This window comes from Cololabis saira, chromosome 2 (genome assembly GCF_033807715.1).
Source record: "Cololabis saira isolate AMF1-May2022 chromosome 2, fColSai1.1, whole genome shotgun sequence".
NCBI classification, from domain to species: Eukaryota; Metazoa; Chordata; class Actinopteri; order Beloniformes; family Belonidae; genus Cololabis; species Cololabis saira.
In genome coordinates, this window is record NC_084588.1 from 28,459,964 (window position 1) to 28,473,976 (window position 14,013).

The 14,013-nt window shown below is 36.6% G+C and overlaps 1 protein-coding gene across 2 annotated transcripts in view; it reads right to left on the reverse strand.

Annotated features, from left to right (window-relative positions):
- The window catches only part of apba2b (amyloid beta (A4) precursor protein-binding, family A, member 2b), a 65,936-nt gene extending 54,128 nt beyond the window's left edge, over positions 1 to 11,808 (reverse strand). For both annotated transcript variants that reach the window (XM_061742501.1, XM_061742520.1), the window contains exon 1: positions 11,672 to 11,808. The gene's annotated coding sequence lies outside the window, so the exon portion shown is untranslated. The remainder of the gene's footprint in view (positions 1 to 11,671) is intronic.
- Positions 11,809 to 14,013: the final 2,205 nt, after the last annotated feature.

A 14,013-nucleotide genomic window follows, 5' to 3' on the forward strand; every position in this document is an offset into this window, starting at 1 on the left:
CACTCTCTTTGTAATAATTCAACAAAAGCTTTCAAACAAGTATTAATCTGTGGAAATACAACCTTGGTTTTGTTCCAATTTTAGTATTGACAGCATGACATGTAGTGTATGTTTCATATGTGCTAAACGACTACCTGGCAGGTAACGGTGTGTATTCACAACACCAAGCTTTCTGCTGTGGAGCGGCTGCAGCTGTGGCTGCAGCTACCATGTGTTCACATTCTTGTCCTTTAGCTATGAATATCCGGTTATTTTAATTTTAATTTCAATTTTGACTCTGAACAACCATAAAAACAATGGAATCTAATAAAAAGTAATCCCTTGTCTTGTGTTCTTCATGGGTGACTGCTTTCCTGATTTTTTGGTAGCACAGTTATTTATTTAAGAAATATCGAGGCCACACTGGGATTTCTTGCTGAAAACCTTTAAGGGAATATTTGAGCAGCTCTTCGAACAGATAAAATACCTGCTGAGAAAATTTCTACTTTTCCTCTTGAGTTCAGTCAATGTAACATGATTCAAAAGCCAGTGGATAATCATTTGAAATAATTGTGATTTCAATGCTGATCAAAATAATTTTGATAATAATTTTCTTCAGAAATAAGCTGCCCCTCCTATAAAAATAAAATGACGATGAATACTGTGTTACTTATTTATTTGTGGAATTTCCAAATAATTATAGGTCATTAAGTTTCTAATTTGATGATAAGCTTCTCCTGATCTCAACCGAATGCAGTTTGCTAATATGGGGTTTAATGAAATGGAAGAAAATGTATCGTCTGTTGGTGTTACAGTAGATTAATGATTTGTCAGTACAGCTCAAGTGTACTTCAGCCTCCTTTAAAAGTGCAAAAACAGAACATTAATTTTGATGGAGAATGCACTTTTCAAATTTCCCTTACCCCTCTAACATCTTGGTCTTTATTCGATATTTCCTGCATGATCTCCCTTTTTCACAGTCCTCATTGATTAAGTCTGACACTGTAGATAAAACCAGCATCTGGTTGGATTTCTTCAGCTTTATCTCACAAATTATGAATAATAATATGTGCTGTCAATCATCAAAAGCATGCCAGGCCTAAAAAATAACAGCCCAGAGACTGGCCAGATGATCACGCTTCGAATAACACCAGGTTGTATTATGGGAAAAGCATTTACCTCTGCATCTTCTACAAAACTGTTTCATGAAATAGCTGCAATCAGTCACTGTATAAGAAAAGAAATATATGGGGCAAGTCAGATGTGAATTTGTCTGCACATTTCAACAATGATAGCAGCATGTGAGGCTGTCTGCACATCTAGATGCTAATGAAATGCAGTGCCTCAAATATGCCTAAAGTGAATGAGCAAGGTGGTGAATGCATCTGAAAGTAATTGATGACATTCTGTTATTGACAGCACACTGAGGAAAAGGACTCATCTTTCAATTTACAATGCAGTAGGATATACAATGAATACATAAAGGTCAAACATATGCAAGCACAAACCCATCTGCACAACACAATCAACAACAAGGTAAATTGTTCAATCTGCTAACTGAAGCTCTGAGATTTGTATTTAGATCCTTGATCTTCCTTTTTAGTTTTTATTAATAAAAAAATGTTAACTGCAGTCACATACTGCTGGGAGGTGCATGCAAACATCTATATGCAAACTCTTATTCTGGAAACTGGGACTAAGGACCACAAAGGATTGACTAATGATGAGTCACTGCTACAAACGCATTGTTCTTTGAAAACCATTATGTCAGAAAAATCAATAAGTGTTTAACTAATTAAAATGTCATGGAAATGGCTACCACTTAAACATTCAAGGTCAAGGCTAGAGGCAAAAGTAAAAGGAATATGTCCTCCTCAGTCTGCCCTGACAGACAACTGAATAATTCTGAGGAAGCAGGTGAGATAAGAACATAACTATGAATAACAAAGCATGATTTATAATTGTTAATTTGATTATATTCATAAATAAACAGTGGTATATGTTTGCGGGGGGGTTTTGTTGTATTCACAAGTCAGGTACCTTAATGTCCTTAGTGTATTTATGTGCATTCTGTTTTGGTGGTTACAATCTGATGCAGTACCCAGGACTACAGCTTGCAGCTATATTCATGTTTGTTATGTTTTATGTTCTTACACCCTTTTGCACACTTTTGCACAATTATTAGGGTGGGGATACACAACCACACTGATGGAATATTGAAAATACAATAAACTTTAAAGCCAAATTATCTCTATTCAGCACTTCAAATTTTCAACTTTACTCAAATAGGCACCTAACTAGTTTTACAAAATGTTATACTTAGTTTACTTTAGTTGTGCTCTGTAGTTTGGTGATCGTCTATGGCTCTGAGGACACTTTGACCTAGAAAATGTTGTCACATAAGAAACTGTTAACAGATCTATTAAAAACTAGAGAAGGACATGTTCAAATACTGAAGGAAATTAAAAGAATGCAAAGAATAATGCACAGCTATGGAACAGAGAATGGAGCATCCCAGGTACACTGAAAACATAAACAAGTTATACTGACCAACTCGGAAGTGAAAACAGACAGCTGGCATTCAGACAGATCCAGCTGACCAACAAAGCTGTATCAAAGCCTCTCTGTCTTGGCCTCTTTCTCTATTATTCAGTCCACCCCATGATTAATGCAGCAATGAATGGATTTCTCTTTCACCAAGCACTGTGGGTGAACGGTTTCTTTCGATCTTTCTTTCTTTGCCATTTGCTTTCCTCCCAATGTGACCTTATTTAATCACAGTGTGAAGCTGATTTGGACTCATTTGAATGTTAATACCATAAACAGGGACACAATGGTGTGCATGTATCTCCTCACTGATTCAAGGACACACCTACCTGGGAAAGAAAAACTAAACATCTGCTGTTCAAAGCACACGTGTCACTAACCTATTATTTACTTAACTTGAAAATAAACCTATGAAGAAACATACTTTGGTACTCCACAGTACTAATATGTATGACATTTCCACACTTAGGGGCAAAAAAGAGAATCAAAAGAGCACTGCTATAGTTAGTGTATTTCTGAATAATGCCTGTCACATGGTTAATCTAAACTTAAATTATTTTTTTTGCAGTTATCATAGATTATAGATTGCTATCATGTGTTGTTTCGGGCCTCATAATTATTATGTATGAGATGAGCTGAGCTGAAGCAATTCCCAAAGGTTACAGCAACGTCAGTTCAGCATGTCATCAACAACCTTCCACATGGGGTTTTGTACAAAATAAAAGCCGACACTAATTAGCTTTAAAACTAAAAACAGGTCTAAATTTCTCATTAATGCGATACTCAATTTTCCAAAGAAGCAGGGAGCAATTACTGAACACTGTTTTGCTCTTTTTTCCTCTCTAGATTATAATTTTTCATAGAAGTTGTTTTGTAATATGCTGTTTGTAATGAATACCTAGTAACAGCTCCAAGTGAAGACCTACCGGTACATAAAGATGTTTCATTCAATTTGATTTTAATAAGTTTTGCTGCCTGTTAAACAAAATGAGAGGGAATTACCTTGACACGAGGTCTATGCCAAGATAAAGCATCTATGAAAGCCATGTTTTCACAGTTGTTGAAATTCTGAGAAATGCAATATTTTCTTCCAAGTATGACACATCTTAATGGGCACATTTTTATAAATCTGTAAATAATTGCTAATGGATACGCCCCAAAGACAAAATTTTTTGTTTCCAGGTCTGGCTTTTATGTCACAAGGCCAACAGCAAAATATTTCAAAGGAACACCAAAGATAACATTTTCCAGTAGCTTTAAACACATCCAAATCGTGAAAACAAGCTTAAAATGTGTTTTTTCAAGGATTTCTTTGATTTCATCTCTGTCTGAAATCGAAGAAATACATGTTTTAAAAGTGAAAAAGATATTCAGCCTCCATAAATATGTCATATTATGTTTTTGTGGATTTAACCATGGATTTTTAAAGTTTTTTTATGTCTGTCTCCCAATACTGTTCTGTCTTGCCTGGCTCTCACTTTTAGGTTTAAGTTATACTGTTTGGATGTCCTGCTTTGGTTGTGTTTTTGGTTTAACAGAAGGACTTTGCTAATTTCTCTTTCCTCCCCGGCCGATTGCATTGTGGTCCTTTAGATCCCAATCTTGACATATCCTGCTTGTCTAATAAGGGGACAATCAAAAGCATTCAGAGCTCTACTTGTCATCTTTGAAGACCTGAGATGCACTGTATCCTTGATCTTCACACTTGAGGCAGCACCCTTTATAATGAACACTTATGAAGGCACAAAAAACACATCTTTCTTGCCTGAGACACTTCTTGCCAACCTCTTCATGCCCCTTCAAGTCAGAGCTTTAAAATTGAAAATGTGAAAGTATGGTTCACCAATGAATTGAAGAAAACAAGAAAATTGGACACTGAGTTCAAACCATGGTGAATGAGAGGAGAAAAACTGAAAAACATAAACATAAATGATGTGTTCAAGACAGCATTTGGCTTTATCACCAGCCAGGGGATTGTCCTTTCTCTTTTGCTTTGTACGTAGAAAATACGTTTAACAAGTATCAAGTTTTTTTCAATAAAAGAGGAAAAGAAAAAACTATGAAGCGCTTAAAAATGGCTGACATTTTAATGAAAGTCCCTTAGACTTAAACAAGAAATATCCTGGCAATGTGCTCCTTAACCATGCCTGACTGATCCACAGAATACAATTTGAATTTCTGCCATCTCATTCTACCCATTAGTACAGAGAAACAATAAGAATAGGTCCTATCCACGACCTCAAGATAAATCTTCAGCCTCATAATGAGGCAATATCAGAGTATATAATCAGTGGATGAAACATAACTGAGTCCAAAAAAAAAATGAAGAAGAAGTCTGCGATAACAAATATAGGCATGACAGAGGCAGGTTGAACGACATACTGCAGTCAGAACAATGATAGGACTGTCATATTGATGTATTTGAATATCAATAGAAACAATAGTCCCTCAGAATATTCCTGTGATATTTAGAGAATATGAAATGTAAATAAGGAAGACGAGGATGCTTGTGGTAGGAAAGGCATATATCCTCAATCCCTTGTAAACAGAACTAAAAAGCCAGATCAATGCCAGATTTCGCAAACCTTTGAGAAAACAAGCATATCAGTGGTGAACAATGAATACAAATCTGAATATAAAAGGAATATCATACTAACGTCATGAAAGTAGCACCATAATGGACCGAATCGATCAGTATGAGTCAGTCCACATGACTATGACTAAGTTCTGACGCCTTAATCAAGCTCCCACAAGACGCAGCAAACGTTTTAACCGTGAAATGAATACAAAATTGTGATTACTATAAATTCATGGGAAAGGGTTGGGTTTTTTTTTTTTTTTAAGAAAGAAACTCAGCTGCTGTCAGGCTGAATATAAGAAGTTTTAAGTCCTTACTGTGCAAACATAAAAGTCAGCAAAGCTGTATAGTGGAAAATTATGAATCAAGGCATTGCATAGATCTTTTAGGTTACAATGTTATTTCAACTTAGTACATCAGGCAAAAAAGGTGCAGCACACATCTAATTTAGGCCCGACTGCCTACTGAATAAAAATGCATAGTGCTCAAAAGGCGTAAACCTTTTCTTTTTTAGTAAAGAATATGAAGATTGCTAAAGAGTTAAAGAAGATATCAATCAGGATGTTTTCCTTTTAATGTAAGAATGTTGTTTAGAAACAATGCCAAATAACAGTCAGTAAGACTCTTGACGCAACATGTAGAGCCTTGGGTCCAGTCCCTGAACTGTACAGCTTGATTTGTGATGCTGAAAAACATACAGACTGTAGTAAAGATGCCATGAAGAGATAAATCTTTCAGAGATGGTGTATAATGGAAAAGCATTCATGAGAGGAGCCACAATGGTTATAGGTAAGGGGTTATTTTCTGATTCAAATCGATTGATCCTTTATTAATGTGTGAAATAAGTGGACATATTATCTAAAAGCGCATACATTGCAAAAAAATTATGGTCTATGTAATGTGGATTAAAATAGTTTAAAGCCTTATTCAATAAAGCAAGATACTTTTTGGTCCATGTGTGTGCTTACAAGCAACATTGCTGTCATTAAAAACTAAACAAAAAAAATATATTGGTTCATAGCTCATCCTCTTTCCTGTAAATCTTGCATTGGATTACTCTAATTCTCATAAAAGGTTTGTTGCTGCTTTAAAATGGTCTGTAATTACCCTTGAGCACCTTTGCTGTGGTCATGCTTCCATGCAAAACCATATATCTAAATTCAATGTTAAATCTTTTTTTAACCTCAAAGACATCAAACACTCTTGTTGCGCCAATACCCACACAAAAGGTATGAAACAGTCCAAATTAATTTGAAGTGAAACGTATAATTTTTCTCAAAAAGAATATTTCTGTTTATCAGAAAATGAAAATTACTAAATAATTCCAAAATACTTCTGTATGATTGATTTTATTGTGCAGAAAGGCTGGAATGTATTGTTCTGTTATGGTTCATCCCCAGAGTCCATCCTACGACTGCTGTATGAGTAAGAGTCCAGCACACTGTATAAATGGTGTTTGCCTTTCACTGCAGGTGTTGCACTGAAAACTACATAGAGCAGGAAACATGCTGGTGAAAGAGCTAGATACAGTGTACAGAAAATGAGGACACATCTATGGTGGCCTACAGGAAATGATGAGATGTGAAGGAGGAACTAATGAAGACTTAACATCTGAACTCCAAATGTAGCATGTGCACTTCCTTGTAGGCTGATATAACAGTTCTCCAAAGACCCTTTACTTTCTCTAATTGCTATGCACTACTCTTTTCTATCTTCCCTCATCCTCCTTCGCCCCCTTTATCACCCTCTTCCTGTTCTGGACCACAACCATTGTTCTTTGCTTTCCATCGTTTGTGGAAACAAAACCTCCAATATTCTTTTGACCTTTATGTTTGCAGCAGTTTTATCAATTTCAGCTCTTCTTGTCACAATCACGTAGTCTGGGCTGCACCAAAACCCTTCAATGCCCGATGCATCATATTTGATACATGAGATCTAATTTCTGAGATAATCCAAAACATAATGTTAAAAACACAAAATAAGTGTGTATAAAAATATATGTAGATTGAAAAAATATGTAGATGATAATAATCAGCCTCCTTGAAAACAATTAAGTGACACTACTGCAGAGAACCCAAACAAATATTACGCCATTGCTCAGTTATACTTCTTTCAGACACAAAGCCTATTCATCTAACATTTTTTACAGAACAGTAGGGTGGAAAAAAATGAATAAAAAAATACATAATATTTTCCTTAAGTAATCCCACAATGGGGAAATGTTTTCTCTGTATTTAACCCAATTCTAGTCAAACTAGGAGCAGTGGGCTGCCATTGTGCACGGCGCCTGGGGATCAGTAAGGGTTAGGGGCCTTGGTCAGGGGCCCACAGTGGTTTAACTTGGTTGCAATCCAGGGGCTTGACACCGGATCCTCCAGACCCCAGTCCTGCTATGTAACCACTAGGCCACCACTCCCCCTCAGTTTGTCCATGCGACAGTTTGTCCAGCCCTTTAAACACCATTACAAGAACGCTTACTATTATTCAAACTCTACCCTTTTTTTTCATTCAGAAGTGGACCGACGACTCCTGTCACCTCTCTTTCATCATATAATCACATCATATAATCACATCTCATCTGTTCATCATATATATTGTCATTCATTCATATCTGACATGCATCTTGTAGCAATAGTTATTTATTAATCTGCACTGTGTACATACATATTTATATATACGTATATGTTATATGCTGTACATTGTGTTTATTTCACTGCATAAGCACTTCTGGTTAGATGCTAACTGCATTTCTTTGCCCTGTACTTTTGAAAAGTGCAATGACGATAAAGTTGAATCTAATCTAAATCTAATCTAATCTCTTCTTTTCTAATTCTATATTATAGTCCTCACAGAAGTGCCGGACTGTGAGGAGTGTATCATGAGTCGGCCGACAAGTCCTGATTAATGAGGAACTCTACATATGAAAATATATCCAGCTCTCTTGCCGAGTGCTAAATCAACCTAAATCAAGAGAGGCTGAGATAAAATCCTTTTCATCCAATGACACCCATTGGTATCACCTGCAGATGCCAGCAGCTCTGACAGACTGACCCACTTCCACAGTGAAGGTCCAGAAGTTCAGCAGCTTTTCCAGCAGTAGAACTTCCTAACATCTGCTGACCAACATGAAATGTTTTCAGCCACTGCTACTTAAGCAATGATGATCTCTGATGATGGCATGATTTTTTTCATTAAGTGATTTCTGTTTATTCATCACTTGTAATTTGCTTCTCTGGGCACTGCCACAGAGAGTTTTAACTATAATATAGTAGATGATTGCATCAGTGTCACTAATCTGCAAAGAAAATTCTTCGTCAGTACGAGCAGCCAAAAGTCCCTTGATTTTTCTGTAATTTAAATATCCTTTTATATATTTTTTTTATATTTCTTGTGGTCCTGAAAGAGCGCTTTAAATTGTGGTGATCACTTGTCACTTGTGTGTGATACATTTCACAGTGACTTTTATTCATTTTTAAGTTAACGCACATGTGGTCATAACATGCTAAACACTCTGCTGTGTTTCACGCTCATTTGAATCCCTCACTCATACATACTAACTGCAAGTGTCCTCTGTGTTGCTGTCTATTCACTATGAAGCATTGCTAAACTGAGTTATGGGTTCGGTATGTGGTTCTGGCCTTGTTGCCTCAGCAAAAGTTGGGGAGATATTCAACTTTTCATGTGTCACCATGAGCGTCAGCAAATCAAACTATAGCTACACAGGTTGTGCTAGATAGTGAAAAAGTACACAGGAGTTGGATTGTTTCAAAGCACATGGCTAAATTGTGTAGTGAGATAGAAGACATTTGATTGGTTATTTATAGAATGATGAAGGCCCGGGACCCGCATTGAGCAATGCTGCCATGGTGCTGTATGAGCCCATAGTATTGTTAATTACACTAAGTTGTGTTAACAGGTCATAGGCCATGCTCACAAAGGTGTGTTGGACACATTCAAATAGACCACCTTAGAGCTGAAATAGTGGTTTCCACCTTCTGTCTGAACAAAATATTACTTTAAAGGCACCATTTCATAAGGGAAACAGCCTTGGAGCTGAACAAAAAATAAGTACATACTGTCAAAAATAACAAACACTGAAACTGAAATCCAAGCTCAAACTGCTGATATCCTGGAGAACTTGTGTTATTTTTCCATGGGAACCTATTTTCTTCCTTAAAGTAGGAGAAAATAACTTCTCAGCAGATTCATGATGAGTTGACAAACTTTTTAGTTACATATACATTTTGGTACCTGTACTTCCAAAGTACTTCCAAATCAATACAGTTCAGTTTCACTTTACGGCAATAAAGTTTTCTCTTTAGAGCTCTACTTTATCCCAGATCAGATTTTTCTTTAACCAGTTTAACTAAATTCAGATGGGGACTAATACTAGATTAAATACAGTCATTGATGCTGCAACACAATACATGTATAAATATCTCTATTTTGATCATTAGTATGAACGAACAAATTCTGAAAAGAATATTCGTAACAATAAGGGTATAGATTATTGTAATGTTTGTCAGTGCTTTTTAATAATGTGAAAAAGGCTGCAGTGTATCTTGGAGAAGAAATATCTTTTATATCCAGTGATCAAACTGTCACCACCTCTGCAGCGTGGTGAGTCATAGGAAATTTAGGCAAACATTAAATGGGAGTCTTAAACATCTAGACCGCAAAAAACACAGCATACTCTGTAAGCTTGACAGATCATTTATCAAACTCACAGAGCTTAACATTTTGTATACTACTGGGAAGCGTTATTGACATTAATATTATAGTGAAGGAAACAAGCAAAACAGGACTCAACCTGTAAACAGTGGATGGGCCATATCATTCAAGCAAACTTAAAATCTGCAATAAAATGCATTCTGCATGACTGGATGAAGACAGATGCTGAACACTGCATGATACAAAAATACCCTGCTCCCCGCTCCCTCCGAACAAAGAACAGCCAGACACACACTGCCTGTCAGCAACTATCCTTCCCTGTGGCTTGGACCGAATTATACACAAATCCATCATCAGGCACAGTCCTGGGACACATACAAGCCCAGACCAATATCAGGCTGTAGGTCTGTTGTAGGTCTCCACAGCTGGAAAATGTTAAGCTGGAGATAATCAGAGGCTGCAGGAGTGTTGGGTCCCTCATGATTTTTATAGCTTCAGTTCCTCGAAAGAATACAACTGAATGTGTCTTTCAGTTATTAATGAAGTCCCTGGTAAAGTGATGCTACTAAATGTTTTGAAGAGCATGACCAGATGTGATGATTAGTCCTTACCAGTACTCGAGTTGTAAAAAAAAATCAGGGGGGATGGTGGATTTTATCATATGGGGACATATAATTTGTGCTGATTACAAATAATATAATATATTACAAATAATAGCACTGACCAAAACACCTGCAGAAATACTGCAGGAATGACATAGCAGCAGTTAAATGCAGCCTTCTGTAAGCTTTAAATATCCACTGGGCTTACATCAAATAGATTAAAACACAACAATAAAAAACAGTTTTCTGAACTTATCAATATGACTCTGTCCTTCACAGGATAAAGTAAAGAAGTAAAATGGATCACTGCAAAAACTCAAAATAAGAATATTTGTCCTGTTTCTAGTTAAAATGTCTCATTTTAGTAAAAAAAATCTTATTACACTTAAAACAAGACTCATCACTGGAAAAGACAACAATTTTCACCTGTTTCAAGTAGATTTTAACTTGAAATAAGTAGAAAAATCTGCCAGTGGAACAAGATTTTTGTTGCTTGTAATGATAAGATAAATCTTGTCCCACTGGCAGATTTTTCTACTTATTTCAAGTGAAAATGTACTTGAAACAGGTGAAAATTGTCAAATAAGTTATTTTTCTGGTGTTATTTTTCTGGTGATGACTCTAAATGTTGAAATAGCAGTAAAACCACATTCCTTGATGAAATGACATAAGGGATGGAAAGGGGGGATGGCAGTTTTACAGGGGGGATGATTTGGACCGTTTTTATTTCAGGGGGGGGGGGTGATTTTGACTGTTTTTATTTCAGGGGAGATGCCGTCCCCCCTCATCCCCCCTCAACTCGAGTACTGCCTGTAGCCTACAAACGACTATCTATTATATAGACGGGGCTGCGCACGTATGAATCACCACTGAAGCGTTAAGGCTGATTTATGGTTCCGCGTTACACCAACGCAACGTGCGCCGTAGGCTACGCCGTAACCCTACGGCGTAGGTTCTGCGTCGATTTAACGCGGAGCCATAATTCAGGCTTTATGTGTGAACGGACTACCAAACGAAGCTTGTGGCTTTAGACTGGTGCAGCCCACGAATGCATATGTCGCCTTTACAATGCACAAGGCTAAAGAAGCAAAGCGTGAAACGTCAAAGCTCACCGCCCTGTTGTTAACACGGATGCTGAGGGAGGACACGGGCATCCTCCCACTGTCCTCCGGATGCCTCGGAGAGAACACTTCAGCATCAGTGTTCGCAGCGGATTTTATTTGATGCTTAATGATAATTAACAACCTTATTGTGTCCATTTTCTTAAAAAAATAGAAAAAAAACGACACCTTACCTGGAGAATGTCATGTGTTGATAAGTCACCTCTTTTTCAGATTTGTAAGGAACGGTGCTGGCTGGTAGCGCATCACCGTTTGCTTCATCCACCGAGAGGCAGCGAGCGCACACGGAGCAGCAGCTGACGCCGAACCGGGACGAGCCGCGATGTAAACCGAACATCCACTGCAGTCGTCTCGTTGCTGCGCGACCGCGAGCGACCCCACCCGAGCGGCGTGAGCGCAACCCTTACGTTCAAAAATGAGTAATCAATCACCGCACCAAATATATAGTTTAGTCAAAACACAACAGGCGACAACTGGAAACAGACCCTCCTGCTTGCTTACAAACGGAAAAATGTTTAAACATTACACTTATCTTAGAAGCTGATTTGTCGTTTTCATTTATTCTTATTATAATAATTATTATTATTACCACCGTTTTTTATTATTATTATTATTATTATTATTATTATTATTATTATTATTATTATTATTATTATTATTATTATTATTATTATTATTATTATTATTATTATTATTACTACTACTACTACTACTACTACTACTACTACTATTATTATTATCATTATTATTATTATTATTATTATTATTATTATTATTATTATTATTATTATTATCATTATCAGAATCAGAAAGAAGTTTATTGCCAAGTAGTTTAACACACACAAGGAATTTGTTGTGGTGATTGGTGCAATACAAAAGAACAAATAATATTAAAAGAAAAAATGTACAACACGTTGGTTTTAAAGTGACGGAGTAATGAGTCTGTACAAAGGTGACCTAGGATGTGCGTTAATGTGACGTATAAGGTCAGAAGTGGGGTCTTTACGTTAATGTCATCATCATGTCATCACAATATTATTATTGTCTTTGTTGTTGACACAAATTGAATGCTGTATAACTGTTAAACAGTTTAGATGAGTGGGAATTTACTTTCATGGGATCTTTTATTCTAGGCAAGATCTGGTAAATTTGTCAGTTGCTCCAAAAATGGATGATAAAACATTATTTTCAGCGGGCCTTGAGAAATAACAGACTGATTTTTACATTTTCAGCACAGATTTCTTAGCTACTCTGAATACACCACAAATTACATTTGTAGTGTACCCAGGCACTGAAAAATTTAAGAAAACTATATGTGTACCGTTACCCCTGCAGAGGCAACACTAGAACACAATTTTTCAGAAAATGGATTTTATACTTTTGTTTAAGCAAGGATGCGTCATTATATATTTTCAATTCTGCAACTGTCATCTGTGATACAAAAATGAACAAATAACAAATATAATGGACTCTCTTTAAATTCATGTTGTCATGTTGTCAAACCCGAGTATACAAATGAGAATTTATTTTAATATACACTCATTTAAAACTTGTATACATACTTTTAAATTAATTTATAATAAAAAAAATCCCACATTTACATTTACATGTCGAGACAACAGTTTACAGCCTTAGATTTAAGGTAAAAACCAGCATCTCCACCAAGTGGCCATGGCTTCACATTACAGCATAATCTGTCAAAATAATCAAAACCCCAAAGAATTAGGATTGAGTCCTTTGTAAGGCCACATTGTCAAGTCTTGATTTTCACCTGGATCCCCCTGAAAAGATACAATGATGGAGCAGCACCAAGAACCATGAATGAAGTGGAAGATGAGATGGTTGAGGTGTAACAGGGAAACTGCAGGTCAAAACAGGGAGAGTTTGTTTCTCAACTGAACTAAGTGATAAACATTTTCAGTTCATTGGCTTTGTCAGCACTACTGTTTGATCCTCCTTCTGCATGGATCCTGTAATCTTTTTTATCCTTGTCCACACATTATTGTTCTTCTGGAGTTTGCTCTTTAGCTTCTTCCTGTACACATCTTTTATCTCTCCAATTATGGCATTAAGTCGTTTTTGTATCCTCCTTAATAATTTAATTTCTCCTTCTCTGATGGCTCTTTTTTCTTGTTGAGCAGCCCTTTCAGATCACCAGTGATCCAGGGTTTCTTTTAGTCAAAGTTACATCCTGCACACAAACCGATTAAATTTGGTCTCTGTATAATTTAACATTTTTATGACTGAGATCTGCCAGCCTTATCAGGGCTGTTGGCTTTAGGTAATTGTTGTGCAGAGAGGTGAACCATTGCTCCAGTCTCTAGCACACTCTGGAATGAGTTCTGGACGGTTTTCAGCAAACAGTGCTTGGGTGCCAGGAATTGGGCACAAAACATTTGAAAACATGTTGCCTGTGCTTTTCCGTGGTATCTCAGAATATGCTTTTTGCTCAGAAGGTTCAACAATGCAAATAATTGACATTGAAGTTGTGCCACACTGGCACAAAATTCCTTTG